Consider the following 16898-nt stretch of genomic DNA (forward strand, 5'->3'; position numbering starts at 1 on the left):
AGGATATGAAAACCCTAATTTGAAGGAACACATGCACCTTTGTGTTCATGACTACATTACACACATTAGTCAAGGGGTAGAAGTAACCTAAATGCCCATCAACTGATGATTTGATAAAGAAATTATGGGACATGTATTTAAAGGAATACTGCTCTGCAATTTAAAAAGATGATATTGTACCCTTCAGAGCAAAATAAACAGAGCTGGAGATGATTATGCTTAATGAAGTAAGTAAGGAAATGGAAGACAACTGCTAGATGGTTTTACTAGATGGTGAACAATAGACAATTGAACTTTTTTATTTATTTAAAAAAGGAGACATTAACAAAACCATAGGACAAGAGGGGTACAACTCCACAGAATTCTCACCATCAGATCTCTGTATCCCATCCCCTCCCCTGATAGCTTTCCTTTTCTTTTTCCCTTTGGGAGTATGGACCCAAGGTCATTGTGGGATGCAGAAGGTGGAAGGTCTGGCTTCTGTAATTGCTTCCCTGCTGAACATAGGTGTTTACTGGTCGATCTATACTCCCAGCCTGCCTCTCTCTTTCCCTAGTAGGTTGGGTCTCTGGGGGAGTGGAGCTTCAGGACATATTGGGGGGGTCATCTGTCCAGGGAAGTCTGGTTGGCATCATGCTGGCATCTGGAACCTGGTAGATAGACAATTGAACTTGGAGAGGGAGAGAGAGAGAAACCAAACTAGCTCTAAGACTTTTTGAGAACTAAGGTAGTTATTGGGAGTAGGGTGGTGAGGAGGGCACAAAACTTTGGTGGTGGGTGTAGAGTTATACTTCTATAACCTTATAAACCATCATTAAATTGCTAATCAAATTACATTAAAAAACAGTAACAGCAGAGCATACATATACTCCACATGTCACCCTCTAATCTTACCCTCAGTCTATTTGAAACCTTGCCACAGCCCCTCTTGCCCTCTGGATTAAAACTTCTTTAGGATAGTGCCTCCTTTTTTTCTGCCACCAGGGTTATCACTGAGGCTCAGCACTACAAGCCCACCACTCCTGGTGGCCATTTTTTCCTTTTTTTTCCCCCTTACTATTTTTTAATTAAAAAAAATATTAATTTATTTATTCCCTTCTGTTTCCCTTGTTGTTTTATTGTTGTAGTTATTATTGTTATTGATGCCATCATTGTTGGATAGGACAGAGAGAAATCAAGAGAGGAGGGAAAGACAGAGAGGAGGAGATAAAGATAGACACCTACAGACCTGCTTCACTGCTTGTGAAGCACCTCCCCTGCAGGTGGGGATCTGGGGGCTCGAACCGGTATCTTTACGCCGGTTCTTGAGCTTTGCACCACCTGCACTTAACCCACTATGCTACCGCCCGACTCCCCCTTTACTATTTTTTACTGGATAGGAGAGGGGGAGAGAGAAGGAGAGAGCGACACTTGCAGTACTTTTTCCCTGCTCATGAAGCATCTTCCTGCAGGTGGGGAGCAGGGGATTGAACCAGGTGAACACTTAACTGGGTATGCCACTGCGGAGCCCCAGACTAGTGCCTCCTGATGCACTTCACTGCATAGTCTTCTGCCACTCCCAGCCCCACCCACAATGCATATTATCCTTCTGATCAATTTACTGGTCTTAATAATACTTCCATACCTCTTCCCATATTCTTCCCTCTGGAAAGACTTCCCTCTACTTAAACCTCTACCTGGGAATTTGCTTTTTTACTCCTGGCAAAACTTCAATTTCTTTTTTTTTGAACATTTTATTTATTTTGTGTAGAGACACAGCTATGGAAGCTAGATAGAGTGTATATGATTATATGTGTGTGTGTGTGTGTGTGTGTGTGTGTGTGTGTGCAAGAGTGAAAACATGAACAGCTTGATGATCAAGGGAGACTTTCCAGAAGTGACATTTAAGCTGAGATCTGAGAATAAATAGTGGTTATTTCTTGGGTGGAGGTGTCCTGCAATGGGGAGCAGCAGAAAGGAAGGCATGGAGTGAGAAAGAGCACAGCAGTTTGGAGGAAATGGGGAAGGAGATGGAATAGAAGCTGGTGGGGAAGGAGACTGGGATTAGGTTTGATCATAGAGGGTCTTCCTAAGAAAAGCCACTTACATACATTTTTAATCATTTAGTGATTCAGTACCTTTCAGGGCAGGAAAGAGGATTTCTTTGAAGCTTGCTAAGTGTTTTTCTACTAGGAGACCAAAGAAGGTAGACCCAGAGACTGGGAGCAAGGCAGCTCTATTCCAGAAAGCTCCAAAATGAATGCAGTAAGCGTTAAGTCCTGGGCCTATATCCACCTGACACTGGATCCTAGAGACTTGCTTTGTGAGCTTGTGCAAATCACTTCACCTCTCTGAACTTAAAGAAATTCTCTTTGTAATGAATAGACAAATCCCTTTGTGGTTTCCCTCAAAATGCCTGCCCTTTCATATCTTCCAGGAAAAAGGAGCTTATTTTGGCTAAGAGGGCCCGGCCAGAGTGCAATAAAACATTTGTTGAAGCTGCTCTTCTTCTTCGTCTAGCGTTTGCCCTTCTTCCATAGCCAGTCAACGGCGTCAGGTTGAGCCTGATGTAAAGTTTCGAGACCTCCTTTGAAGGTGGAGAGGTGGCAGTCGTTGACTATGTGGGTCATAGTCTGTCTGGAGCCGCAGGGGCATTTCGGGTTGTCTCTGGCTCCCCAGCGATGGAACATAGCGGCGCACTGGCCATGGCCTGTTCGATAGCGATTGAGGAGGGCCCAATCATAACGTGCTAGGTCAAAGCCAGGTTGACGCTTGCAGGGGTCTGTGATGAGGTGTTTGTTCTTTACCTCAGCTGACTGCCAACTCTGTTTCCAAGAGTCTGGAACAGAGAAGTTCAGTGTAGGCGTAGGAGACCAGATTGGATGACGAGACGTCAAGCGTTGGACAGGGTGGGCGAAGATATCCGTGTATATTGGCAGGTCCGGTCGAGCGTAGACGTGGGAAATGAACTTAGATGATGCCACATCCCGACGAATATCTGGCGGGGCGATGTTGCTAAGAACTGGCAGCCATGGAACCGGGGTGGAACGGATGGTTCCAGAAATTATCCTCATGGAGGAATATAATTTGGAATTGACCAAGTGGACATGGGGGCTATGGAACCATACTGGAGCACAGTATTCTGCAGTGGAATAGCATAATGCCAGAGATGATGATCGTAGTGTGGAAGCGCTCGCGCCCCATGAGGAGCTGGCCAGTCTTGCAATGATGCTATTCCTCGCATCCACCTTTGCTGCAGTTTTTATGAGATGTTCGTGAAATGACAGGGTGTGATCGAGAGTAACGCCAAGATAGACTGGCTGGGCTTCATGCCGGATTCTCATATCGCCAAGCTGCACATTAAGCTCACGTGAGGCCGAGTCATAGTGTAGATGGAAAACAGATGATACCGTTTTTGCAGTGCTAGGGATTAGTCGCCATTTTTTACAGTAATCAGATATCAGAGACATGTCTTTCATGAGTGTTTCCTCGAGGATGTCGAACTTGGATGCCTGAGTTGCACAGCAGATGTCATCGACGTAGATGAACTTCCTTGAAGAAGTTTCTGGGAGGTCATTGATGTAAATATTGAATAGCGTAGGAGCCAGAACAGAGCCCTGGGGGAGGCCACTTGAGACAAGTCTCCATCTGCTAGACTTGTCACCCAGATGCACCCGGAATCTTCTGTTTTGGAGAAGAAACGATAGTGTTGGCCACCCATGGAGGCAGGCATCTTGAGATCTTGACTAGGAGACCACGATGCCAGACCGTGTCATAGGCTGCTGTGAGATCAACAAAGACCAGCACCCGTCTTTAAATTCTTCTGGAATCCATTTTCAATGTAAGTTGAGAGGGCCAGGACTTGTTCGCAGGTAGATCTTCCTGGGCGGAAACCAGCTTGGGCGGGTGATAGGAATTTCTCTGTAAGAGGAGAAATTCGTGACAGAAGCAGCCTCTCAAGGAGTTTGTAACACACGGAGAGGAGAGAAATTGGTCTATAGCTGGCGGCCAGTGTTGGGTCTTTCTTTGGTTTCAAAACTGCTATTATCTTCGCACGACGCCAAATTTTGGGCATAGATTCGGATTCCAAGATGTGGGACAGGAATGTAGTGAGCCACTTCTTTGCCGTGGGGCCCAAGTTAAGAATGAGGTGATGTTATCATAGCCAGCAGCCGTTCCGGTTTAATCCTCTTCAAAGCGTCTTCCAGTTCAGACAGTGTAAAGGGAGAGAGTTTTGGAGATGGACAAGATAAAAGGAAGTGGGATGACCACTCATGGGAAATTTCTCTTTTCCAGACTGGGTCGATCTTAGCACGTCCAACTTGAGTTAGGTGACTGGCCACTGAGTTTGGAGATACGGGAGGATGGGAGACGGGAGAGGGTTGGCTACCGACACCCAGACTATGAAGAAGCTTCCAGGCCTTCCTACTTGAGTGGGTGAAGTTCAGACTTTCCATGAGTTGTTGCCAGCGGGCTTGGCGTGCTGCATCCAGGGAGGCAATGATTCCTTGCAACTCCCAGCAGGCAATAAAATATGGAGTGGAGAAGCTGTCCCTCAACTTGCAAGATGCAAAAGTGTACTACAAGGGCTGGGTCCCTACTGACCTTTTACAGACCTCCCCCACACCCCCTTTCCCTGCCTCTGGGCTGCCTCTCCTCTCTGCACAGTGGTCAGCATGCTAAGGGCTGATGTTTCCTCCACGTTGCCACTCTGTTTCTCCCTGTCTGACTGCCTGTGCCCGGCAAGACACTTTCTCTGTCTGAGCAGAGAGGTTAAGAGTATTGAGTTCAAATTTCTACCTAGTATTTAGGCTTGGGGTGAGTCTTTATGAGATTTAGTTGCCTCATGCAAAGAAAAAAAAAGGGGGGAGGGGGGAGTAATTATCACACCGTTCATTTCAAAGGACTAAATAAAAAGGTGATTAGAATTCATTCAGCACAATGCTAGCTAGCCACACAGTATGCACACAGCTAAGATGGTATGATAGATTTTTTTCTTTCCATTTTTTGTCTTTGCTTATTATTATTATTATTTTGTCTAGGGAGTATTTTTATCAGGAGTAGGGAAAATGCCCATCTGGTAAGGTCACATGTTATCATGTACAGAGATTCAGGTTCAAGCCTTTGGTTCTCACCCATATGGGGAGAGTGGAGCAATGTATGTGCAGTGGCGCAGCGCTGTGGTATCTCCTCTTCTGTTGCTCTCTTCCTCTTGATATTTCTCTGTCTCTCAACTTCTACCAAAAAAGAAGAAAAAAGGGGGGGCCGGGTGGTGGCTCACCTGGTTGAGCACACAGGTTACAGTGTACAAGGACCCAGGTTTGAGTCCCCGGTCCCCACCAGCAGGGGGAAAGTTTTGTAAGTGGTGAAGCAGGACTGCAGGTCTGTCTGTCTCTCTCTCTCTCTCTCTCTCTCTCCCCCTTCTCTCTCATTTTCTGGCTGTCTCTATCCAATAAATAAAGATAATAAAATTTAAAAAAAGAAGAAAGAAATATGGCCACTGAGAATAGTGGAGCTGTGTAGTTACAGAATCTAGCAATAACTTTGATGACAGAAAAAAAAGTAGGAAAAATGTCAAATTTAGGGTGTTTTTTTTTAATTCTGGTAAAATATGCACAATATAAAATTGACAGTTCAAGGGCCAGCAAGTGACTCATCCAGCAGAGCCCAAACATTATCATGCACAAGCACCCATATTAGAGCGTGGCCACTACATGGAAATGCCCATGGGGTGGGAAGAGCTTCATAAGCAGTGGAGTAGGCTGCAGCATCTCTCCTTCTCTCTATGGTTCTCACTTCTAACTAGAGAAAATCAAAGGAAAAAAATGCCCACTGGGAGCTGTGGAGTTGTGCAGGTACTGATCCCCAAGGATAACCCTGGTGATTTTAAAAAAATGACAATTTTAACAGTTTTTACATGTACAGTTTAGTGGCATTAGGTTGGTTAATTTTGGTATGCAACTATCACCACCATCTATCTCCACTTTTTTTTTTTTTTTGCTTGGTGTGTGCATCGAATCCCTGGTTCCCAAGGGCTATTTTTTTTCTTTTATTTTTCCTTTATTTTGATGTGACAAGAAGGGGAGGGGCAGATAGATAGGTAGATAGATATGTCTGCAGTCCTACTTGACTACTTGTGAAGCTTCCCCCCTGCAGGTGGAGACTGGGGGGCCTAAACCCAGGTCCCTGCACATGAAAATGTGTGCACTCTACAAAGTGTGTCACTGCCCAGTTTCCATCTCCACTTTTCATCTTCCCAAACTGAGAGTCAGTACTCATTAAACAATACCCTCCCTAACTCCTAGCAATCACCTTTCACCTTTCCACTTTTTATCTCTAAGAATTTGTCCACTCTAGGTACCTTATGTAAGTGTGATGATTTAGTTAGTATTTGTTCTTTCATGATTGGTTTAATTTATTTAGCACAATGTTCTCAAGGTTGTTCATGTTGTAGCATATGTCAAAATGGCCTTCCTTTTTAAGACTGAATAATATTCCACTACATGAGGATACCACGTTTTGCCCATCCATTCATTTGTTAATGGAAAACTTTGTTGCTTATACCTTTTGGATATTGAAAAAAACAAAATCAACAATGACAACAAAACCCTGCTATAACCAGAGGTTTACAAATATAACTGCTTGAGTTTCTGCTGTCAGTCCTTTTGGACATATAGCCAGGAGTGGAATTGATACATCATCTGGTATTTTTTAAAAATATATATTTATTTATTTCCTTTTTGTTGCTCTTGTTATTTTTATTGTTGTTGTAGTTATTATTGTTGATGTTATCGTTGTTGGTGTTGGATAGGATAGAGAGAAATGGAGAGAGGAGGGGAAGACAGAGAGGGGGAGAGAAAGATAGACACCTGCAGACCTGCTTCACTGTCTGTGAAGTGGGAGCGGGGGCTCGAACCGGGATTCTTATGCAAGTCTTTGTGCTTTGTGCTTTGTGCCATGTGCACTTAACCCACTGCGCTACCGCCCAACTCCCCATCTGGTATTTTTACGCTTAACTTTTATATAGAACACTTTAAAGTCTCCATTTCTTCAATTAAAACTGGGACACCAGATGGGGCCACTTTTCTAATTTTCTCTCCCTAGCCCAGTAGAGTTGATAGAGGTACCCAGAATGAGGCTTTGGCGCCTAAACCAAGTCTTCCTGGGGCTGTTCTGGCCTCCTCTGTGTTCAGTATAGTATAGTGTCCTCTTAGGTCCTGTGTGGTATGTTCCTGGTCATCTGCTGACACACGGCATCTAATCATCCTATGCAGGGAAGCCCCTGACTCTGGCTCTAACTTCAGAGAAGATTAGGGGTCACATTCTGTTTCATGAAGCTGAAGAATTACCTTCAAACACTACCATTAAGAAGAATTTCATTTATTTATTTATTTATTTATTTATTTATTTATTTATTGTTGGATAGAGACAGAGAGGAATTGAGAGGGTAGGGGAAGACACACAGAGACAAAGACACCTATAGCCCTATTCTACTGTTCGTGAAGCTTTCCCACTGCAGGCGGGAACCAGGGACTTAAACCTGCAACCTTTCACACTGTAATGTGTGCACTTAGCCAGATGCACCACTGCCTGGCCCCCATTAAGGAGAATTTCATCTTTGCCGTTGGACATCCCAGCCCCACTTGCCCTCCTGTACATATCCTGGTGAGCTGCTGTTCTGATTATAAGACTGAGTTTTGAGATCAAACAGGTCCAGGCTTGAGATCTGATTCTAGCAGTTGCAAACTATGTGACATCAAGAAAGCCACTTCTGTGGTCTGGGAAGTGGGGCAGTGGCTAAGGCACTAGACTCTCAAGCATGAGGTCTTAGTTCAATCCCCAGCAGCACGTATACCAGAGTGATGTCTGGTTCTTCCTCTCTCTCTCTCCTACCTTTCTCATTAATAAATAAAATCTTTTTTTAAAAAAAGCCACTTCTCTGGGTCTTAGTGTCCTCAACTGTTAAACAGGAGAGCAGTAGATTCTGTTAAGTGGGGAACTGAGAAAATGCATAAAAATCTCTGAACCTTCCTCCTTGTATGAAGCAAAGGGTCACTTAATGGAACGGACATGACAAGGTTCAATTCAACCTGCCTAAACACAAGGCTGAAGGAGGCGGGACTTCTAGCTGGATGGGAGGCTGGAATTTCAAAACATTTTTGAGCAGGGTCCTCAGACCTATTCATATCTGACATGGACATTGGGAAGGATTCTGAGTTGAATACATCAAGCTTTTCTCCTCTGTATAGTCTACATTTAAATGCCCTTTACTTATTATGAGTCAAAGGTGGAAAGAGACACAAATTAATAAAATTTCATAGGTGTGCTTTATTGTGTCACATGAAAAAAGTACTAATTCTTACAACTCAGTTATCTCTCTTTAATGAAATAGGATGTCTATGAGAAAATTGGTCCTATTGTTTGCCACTAAATGGCACACACAGGAAGTAATAAACTTGGGACTGCTTCCTATCATTCTTCAAGCTCCTGTATTTGAACAGGGCTCTAGAGTTCACACAATTCTTCTCCATAGTATGTTGGTCAACTTGACCCACCTTATGGAGGGTGAAACTGAGGCTCTCAGAGGCAAAGTAAATGGGTGCCATAGACAACTGGGTTTTAAAACAGCTCTTTTTATATCAGGTAGTCCTCATAATTGCCTTTTCGGTGCCAGGCACTGAGCTAGGGATGGGGCCTGGGAAATGGTGAAGATGAAAGTGCCACCTTCTTTTGTCCTTCCACCTTTATAGAATCTTTTCTTTTTTTATGTATTATTTATCTATTTATTCCCTTTTGTTGCCCTTGTTATTTAATTGTTGTAGTTGTTGTTGTTGTTATTGATGTCGTCATTGTTAGACAGGACAGAGAGAAATGGAGAGAGGAAGGGAAGACAGAGGGGGAGAGAAAAAGAGACACCTGCAGACCTGCTTCACTGCCTGTGAAGCGACTCCCCTGCAGGTGGGGAGCCATAGACTCGAACTGAGATCCTTACGCCGGTCCTTGCGCTTTGCACCACATGTGCTTAACCTGCTGCGCTACCGCCCGACTCCCTATAGGATCTTTTCTGTCCTGATCTGGGATCAGAAGGTTTCCCGGAAGAGTCAGTTTCTTTGCATTCCTAGACCTTCTGACCACCATGCTCTGTAGTATCTCTCAAGACACAGTCAGCTGCATCTTTGTCTGATGTGGGAATGGGGTGCTGCCCTGTCTCTCCACTCTATTCCTTGGCTCTCTAGTTCCCACCACAGTAAACAGAATGATTCTAGAACTTTTGGCTTTCCCATTGTCCTAAGAATCTTCACCACTTCCTTTATTTTCAAACCTTTTCCTTTGCTATTTTATACAAACTACAAGTAAAAGCAGAGCACTGCTCAGCACTGCAAGCTCAGCAGGTCACATGCCCTCCTCCTACAGTTACCCTCTCCACTTTACTTCTTACCTCATAGTTAGGTCTCCCTGCCCCTGAGATGACTCTTTTGGTGTTTTGAAACCAGGAACAGGAGCTTCTAGTTTTCCCTGCTTCATGTTGAGACATCTTTTTTAATATTGCTAAAGCTAGGACCCAGAGCCCCATATGTGCAAAGCCTGCATTATAGCCCTAAGCTATGTCCTTGTCCTCATTTAAGAGAAAAAAATTATGGGGAATTAAGCGGTAGCGCAGTGGGTTAAGTGCACATGGCGCAAAGCACAAGGACCAGTGTAAAGATCCCGGTTCAAGCCCCCGGCTCCCCACCTGCAGGGGAGTCGCTTCACAAGAGTGTCTGTCTCTCCCCTTCTCTGTCTTCCCTTCCTCTCTCCATTTCTCTCTCTCCTAACAACAACAACACCAATAACAACAACAATAATAGCTACAACAATAAAGCAACAAGGGCAACAAAAGGGAATGAATAAATAAATATTTTTTAAAAAACCCTATCATTATAAAAAAAAAAAAGAAAAAAAATTATGAGAGGATATATGATGGTGCAGCTTGTGAAGTGTATGAGTTACCATGCATGCAGACCTAGGTCTATGCCCCTGGTCCCCACATGCAGGTGGGAAGTTGCAGGTGTTTCCGTTTCTCTCTCTGTCTCTTGCCCTATTATATCATGATCATAATTAAAATGAAGTAAAAAGAAAAATATGAAAGAGAGAGAGAGAAGCATCAAAGCATCACCCTGGCATGTGTGATACCAGGGACCAAACTCAGATCCTCAAGTTTGCAAATCTGGTGCTCTACCCACTGAAAAACCTTCTAGACTACTCTGGTCTAATTTGGATAAACTGAAAGTGATTCTTACTAGAACATCTATTTCTGTGCCGGAAGGTGGCCCACCTGGTTGAGCACACATATTACAGTGCACAAGGACCCGGGTTCAAGCCCCTGGTCCCCACCTGCAGGGGAAAACTTTGCTAGTGGTAAAGCAGTGTTGTAGGTGTCTCTCTGTCTCTCTCCCTCTCTATCTCCCCATCTCCTCTCAATTTCTGGCTGTCTCTATCCAATAAATAAATAAATTTTAAAAAGAACATTTATTTCTAGGAAGATTGGTTGTCTGCTTGCCTGTCTGCCTGTCTCACATTCTCTATTATGTCAAAGCCTGTTTCAGAGCTTAATAGAATAGTCGCTTAAAAATGAGATTTATGGGAGTTGGGCTGTAGTGCAGTGGGCTAAGCGCAGGTGGTGCAAAGCACAAAGACCGGCATAAGGATCCCGGTTCAAACCCCAGCTCCCCACCTGCAGGGGAGTCGCTTCACAGGCGGTGAAGCAGGTCTGCAGGTGTCTATCTTTCTCTCCTCCTCTCTGTCTTCCCCTCCCTCTCTCCATTTCTCTCTGTCCTATCCAACAACAACAATAATAACTACAACAATAAAACAACAAGGGCAACAAAAGGGAAAAAATAAATAAAATAAATATTTAAAAAATGAGATTTATTATCCAATATAATCTCTGGTTCTTCCTTCCTCACACTGCCTGTTATTGGGACAAGCAGTTCATTGAATTTTTAGCATTATTAAATGTAACTTGAATATGCAGAATGATGCCTAACATACAGGATATAGGATGTCCTGTCTTTTACCAAGAGACAGGCATCTATCAACCCTTTCATTATGGGTAGTCAACTTCCTAAGCATCTTCGAATATAACCAATGTTGTCTTTGTCCTGTTTATAAGAGATTGAGTCCACTCGTTCATACCTTTCTTGACGTACACATCTGGTGACCTTGACAAAGAGAATTGGGGCTGATTTGACATGCACTATTATTAGGGAATTAGCATGGGGTCCTGGGATTCACTGCCTTCTCTTTTCATAGGTGCTTTCATAAGCTCCAAATTTTCTGAACTGTTGCTCAGAGTGGTGTTAAACTCAACACCCCGTGTGTTTGCAGCATCTCTTGATTTCCATATTTTGAGAATGAAAAGATCTATGTCCATTTTTTTTTTTTTTTACCAGAGCACTGTTCAGCTCTGGCTTACAGTGGTACAGGGGATTGAACCTGGGGCTTAAGAGCCTCAAGCATGAGAGTTTCTTTGTATAACCATTATGCTATCTACTCCTGCCCTTTATGTCCTTTCTTCAGGCTCTTAGTTCCTATCTAGTCTAAGGGAAGTAGGACAGTGACTCAGCTATTGTGTGTACAAAATCTCTTATTGCCCTGTACTAAGTTCCTCCTAGCCAGGACATTTAAATGTTCATGCCTTCTGGGAATTTGTCTCTACTGTCTCACCTCCCTTGGTCTTGTGTCTTCATTTAACAATATTTAATTCTGGTCTTTGGAGTATGATGATAACTTTCTTTGCTATTTGTACATTGGCTCATGACCCCCAAAAGGATTGATCCATGTATTGGATTCTAAGACTGTGGCCTTACTTGAAAAACAAAGAAGGGGTGGGGTCTTTGCAGGAATCATTAAGTTAAGGATCCTCAGGGTTGGGGAGACAGTATAGTGGTTATGCAAAAATACTTTCATGCCCAAGGCTCTAAAGTCCCAGGTTCAATCTCCAGCACCACCATCAGCCAGAGCTGAGCAATGCTCTGGAATTTTTTCTCTCTATCTCTCTTATTAACAATAAAAAAAAATTTAAGTCAAAGATCCTAAGATGAAATCATCTTGGGTTACACAGGTGAGCACCACATCCAGTGACACGTGTCCCTATAAGAGGCAGAAAAGAAGACAGACACAGAGGAAGAGAAAGCCATGACAAGATGAAAGCTGAGAAGGGAACTACAGACTCCTTGCTGCAATAATGCTTAAATATAGAAGAGGCAATATAGAATAGACAAGGAAGAATTCTCCCCTACAGCTTTTGAAAGGAGTGCTGCCTTACTGACACCTGACTTCAGACTCCTAGACTCCAGAACGATGAGGAAATAAAATATTTTGTTGTTTTACACCACCCAGTTTGTAGTGATTTGTACCTGCAGTCATGGGAAACTAATGCACCAGGAGAGAACAAAACCCCTAGCTCTGCCCAGAAGGTCTCTTTCTGGGATGACAGCACCAGCCCCCTTCTGGCCACTTGCCTCCAGGCTCTCTCCTTCCAGTCCCTTGCTGCATCCTGACTGCCAGAGTGAAGTTACTAAAACACATGACAATGTCACGTTCCTGTTTGAAGCCTGCATCAGCTAGAACATTCTGTTCCAAGAGACAGAAAACCCAACCCAAACTGGCTTACACAAAAAAGAATTTATTGGCTCATGAAACCAAAAAAGGCCAGGGGCTAGGACTGCCTTCATCTCTGCTGGATTTGTGGCTCAAATGCTGTCGCTGGAACTCGTTTTGCTCTGTTGTGCTGCCTTCTGCTCAGTTGGCTTTGGTTTCAAGCTCTGCATGGCGGTGGGATGGAGGCAGAAGCCCCATGCCCCTACATCCTGTTAGGTTAGAGACCCGCAGAGAGGATCAAAGACCTCACCCGGGTCCTCAAGCCAAAGCCCTGGATTGGCTCCCATCATGCCTGATTACCCAGCTCTCAACCAATCACCATGACCACACAAATTGATTGTACTGATTGGCTTGGTTCTGGGTCACGTGTTCCCCCTAGAGTCATAGGTAATGTCTACTCTATCAGAACCACGGGGGAGGGGGAAGAAGCGGAGAAAAGTCAGATGAAGAGTGCTTCTGTTCATAGAGCCCCATGACCTAAAATATTTTTATTTTTATTTATTTAATTAATTTATTTGTTATTGGATAGAGACAGGGAGAAATTGAGAGAGAAGCGGGAGATAGAGAGGAAGAGAGACACCTGCAAACCTGTTTCACAGCCTGGGAAGCGACTCCCCTGCAGGTGGGGAGCCCGGGGCTTGAACCGGGATCCTAACTGGTCCTTGCCTTTGTGCCACGTGCGCTTAACCCGCTGCACTACTGCCCGACTCCCGTGACCTAAAATATTCTTTTCCTCTTATTTACACCCTTCATGTGACTAATTTCTCTTCTTTGTTGTGGACATTGATCAATCAGAAGTTTGTCTCGCCTCTGAACCCTAAAACATTTTGGCCCTGTTCCTAAAGGGTTAAACTTGACTGCTCATGAATCTATTCCCTCTACCAAATTCTGCATTCCATGAAAACAGGGGGTTATTGTAATTTGATTTAACAAACACATAAAGCCCAGTCTAAGGGTCATCCACCATTCTAAGCTTTGGTAAACATTGGCCTGTTCAATCTTCATAATAAACACGTGAAATAGATCTTTACAGATGGGGAAGTTGAATGGAAGTTCATGTCTGATTCAACTCTATTTCCAAGACTGAGTCCTGATCAAGACACATTATATATATATCTGGGTCTCCCCAGAATATAGGGGTTTCTGTCAGTAATCTGAGAACTGGCACTGAAGCCTGTGCAAGAAGAAGAAACTCTCATCTGGATCCTTTTAGGCCTACAAAAGCCTTTCTTGGAAGATGAGAGAGCTCCAGATGCCCCTTTGCACCCTTCTCCAGAATCTCTTTGTCCCCCAAATCCAGTCCAAGGGCACTGTCCTGATAGTCACTTGCCTGAAAAAACTCTTAAAGACAGCTTTGTCCTCCAAATCTAACCTGAAACATACTGAGCTTTACATAGATCAAAATGAAAAGGAGTATGTCGGGACCAGGAAAGTGGCTCAGCAGTAAAATATCTGCTTTGTATATAGGAGGCCCTGAGTCTCATCTGTAGCACCACAGGTGACATAGTGATGATCTGGTCTTTTTCACTGTCTTTCCTTGTCACAATAAAAATAAGTAAATTAAGAACAGGTAAAATAGCTGATGTGATTAGTATACCTGGTTTGTCATGCACACAGCATAGGTTCAAGTCCAGTCCCCACTACACTGGAAGAAGCTTCAGTGTTGTTGTGATGTCTCCCCCTGCCCCAGCTCTCTATCTCCATCTCCCTCTTTCTGCCAGAAAAAAAGAATGGAAAAAAAAGAAAACTTGGTCTAGAACAGTGAAACCACTATAACAACAACAACATATAAATAAATAAATAAATAAGTAAATAAATAAATAGACTAGGACCAGTGAAATAGTTCACTTGGATAGTGTGCTGTTTTGCTATGGCTGTGACTCAGGTTCAAATCCAGGCCCCATGGCATTGAAGGAAGTTATGGTGCTGTGGTGTCTTTCAGTCTTTCTCTCTTTCTCTGCCTACCTCTGACTACATAAAAACAAAAACTAGGGAAGTCGGGCGGTAGCGCAGCAGGTTAAGCACACGTGGTGCAAAGCGCAAGGATTGGCGTGAGGATCCCAGTTTGAGCCCCGGCTCCCCACCTGCAGGGGAGTCGCTTCACAGGCGGTGAAGCAGGTCTGCAGGTGTCTCTCTTTCTCTCCCCCCTCTGTCTTCCCTGCCTCTCTCCATTTCTCTCTGACCTATCTAACAAGGACATCAACAACAACAACAATAATAGTAACTATTACAACAATAAAAAACAAGGGCAACAAAAGGGAAAAATAAATATAAAAAATTAAAAAAACTAGATAAAATAAAATCTTTAAAAAATAAAGCCATCTTTTAAAAAGGGGGGGAGGGTCTATCTTGTAAAATATTTCATTGAAACCAAAGAGCCTCCAAGCCTCCATACACCTCTGCAGACATGCTTGAGTCTGTCTCGGTGTCCTCCATCTCCTTTCGTGGCTCATGCCCACCCTCCCTCCATCTCCTAGTTTGAGCTGCTTCTTCTTCATAGGTTATTTCCTTCATTTGTCTGTTCTGTCTGACCACCATCCTGGTTTTGCTCTGCCCTTTTGTTTCTTGTTCTGGTTTATCAGCCTGTCTCTCTTTCTTGTCTGGATTCATCTCTACTGTATCCCCTTGGTATTTGTTTACCTATTTCTCTTCTGGCCTCTGTTTTCCAGCCTTCTTCACCAGGAGGTTTCAAGAGGTAAGGGGGATAACTTCATCATCAGAGGGAGGAACTGACCTACCCAGAGCCCTTCCATACTCTGAGCCTCCTCACTAACTCTTCCTGCTCCTCCCGGACCCTCTGTCCACCTCAGGGGACAAGAACCCTCAGGGCCACACTGGCAGGGTGGCCTTCTGTCACCCCAGGACCCAGGCCTTGGCAGCTTCCCTTAATGAGTGCGCCTTCAGTGACACATTCATTATTCCTGTTCGGTCGCTTTGAGTCAAAACTGATTAGTTACACTTACCGCTGCAAAGATGTAATGATTTTATTGTTTATCTTCAATTGATTTTGATTAACATCTCCGTTCTTTTCATTGCAAGTGCAATTAGGTGCAATCTAACAGCGACTACTTTAATTTTGTTGAAATTAAGATGAATAAGTGATGGCTTATGGTGCTTTGTTTAACAAATAAATCATAGTTAAGAGGAGTGTATTAGTAATAAATGAAAAAAGACAGCTTAATTAAAATGCATGGAGCCAGCCTCTTGATGTACATCCAAAATCCAAATCTGAATTAAAAAAAAAAACACAGGGAGTCAAGGGTTATGATGGCCCGAGACACTATTTACAATGGTGACCAGAAGATGACAGTTTGGTTTTGAGGCTGTGGCTCAAAGAAGAGCAAAGAGCACAAAATGAGCCTTGTGAGATGGTGGCACCTCATCAGAAAATGTCACTGGCAACCCAGGTGGAAACCAGCCTTGGGGGGACCCAAGAAGACAGACATCATTCACACATACACACCCATCCCACCCACATCTGTCCACACTTTTAAGTCTCCCTGGGGACCCATTGAGGGCAGGGGGGGAGGTCAAACCCTTCCCTCTGGTTGCCTTGGGAGTCGGGAAGCCCCCTGTGCCAAGTTGGGAACCCCAGGGCAAGTCTCTCAGTGAGCTCTCCTCCCTGCTGGGCTGAAAGGGACTTCCCCATCTCTTGATTTGGAAACAAAGTGCCAAAAGTCAGCCATGGAAAGTTTCCCGTGTGAAGTTGAAAAGCGTGAGTGCTGAAGAGGCCAGCTTTGAAGCTGCTTGCAGGGGCCCCTCTGCAGGCTCCTGCGAGTCAGAGGGCCAGCCTAGCCTCAGATCCACCGCGCCAGCCTCTGCAGGGCTGGGAAATGGGAATTGTTTTTAAGCTGAAAAATTACTTGTGGAACTCACTCCTTTGCCACTGCTCTTTTTCTTTTGTTCTCACTTGTCTCCTTCATCTGCCTTTTCCTCCCTCTTTCCTTCCTTCCTTCCTTCCTTCCTTCCTTCCTCCCTTCCTTCCTTCCTTTCTTCTTTCCTTCCTTTCTTCCTTCCTTTCTCTCTCTCTCTCTTTTTAAGAGGAGCAGGCAAATTTGCTGTGTGATCTCAGACCAGTGACTCAACCTCTCTGGACCCCAGCACTTATTCCACAAAGAAAGGGCAATGATGCCCATGAGGGAGGGATGCTGTGAAGGTTAACCAAGTTCACTGCACAAAAGTGCCCAGCATCTGCCTGCTCAGAAGAGAAACTCAATAAACATGATTTCTCTCTACAGATCCTTCTGCCTGCTCCTGTCTACATATTGCTGCTCACC

General features: G+C 44.1%; 1 long non-coding RNA gene across 1 annotated transcript; it reads right to left on the minus strand.

Annotated features, from left to right (window-relative positions):
• Window positions 1-276: 276 nt before the first annotated feature.
• Window positions 277-15466, minus strand: LOC132540769 (uncharacterized). Its single transcript, XR_009551913.1, has 2 exons — window positions 15262-15466; window positions 277-650 (listed from the first exon to the last, which is right to left on the minus strand). It is a non-coding gene; the product is annotated as an uncharacterized LOC132540769 (long non-coding RNA).
• Window positions 15467-16898: the final 1432 nt, after the last annotated feature.

This window comes from Erinaceus europaeus, chromosome 10, assembly GCF_950295315.1.
Source record: "Erinaceus europaeus chromosome 10, mEriEur2.1, whole genome shotgun sequence".
NCBI classification, from domain to species: Eukaryota; Metazoa; Chordata; class Mammalia; order Eulipotyphla; family Erinaceidae; genus Erinaceus; species Erinaceus europaeus.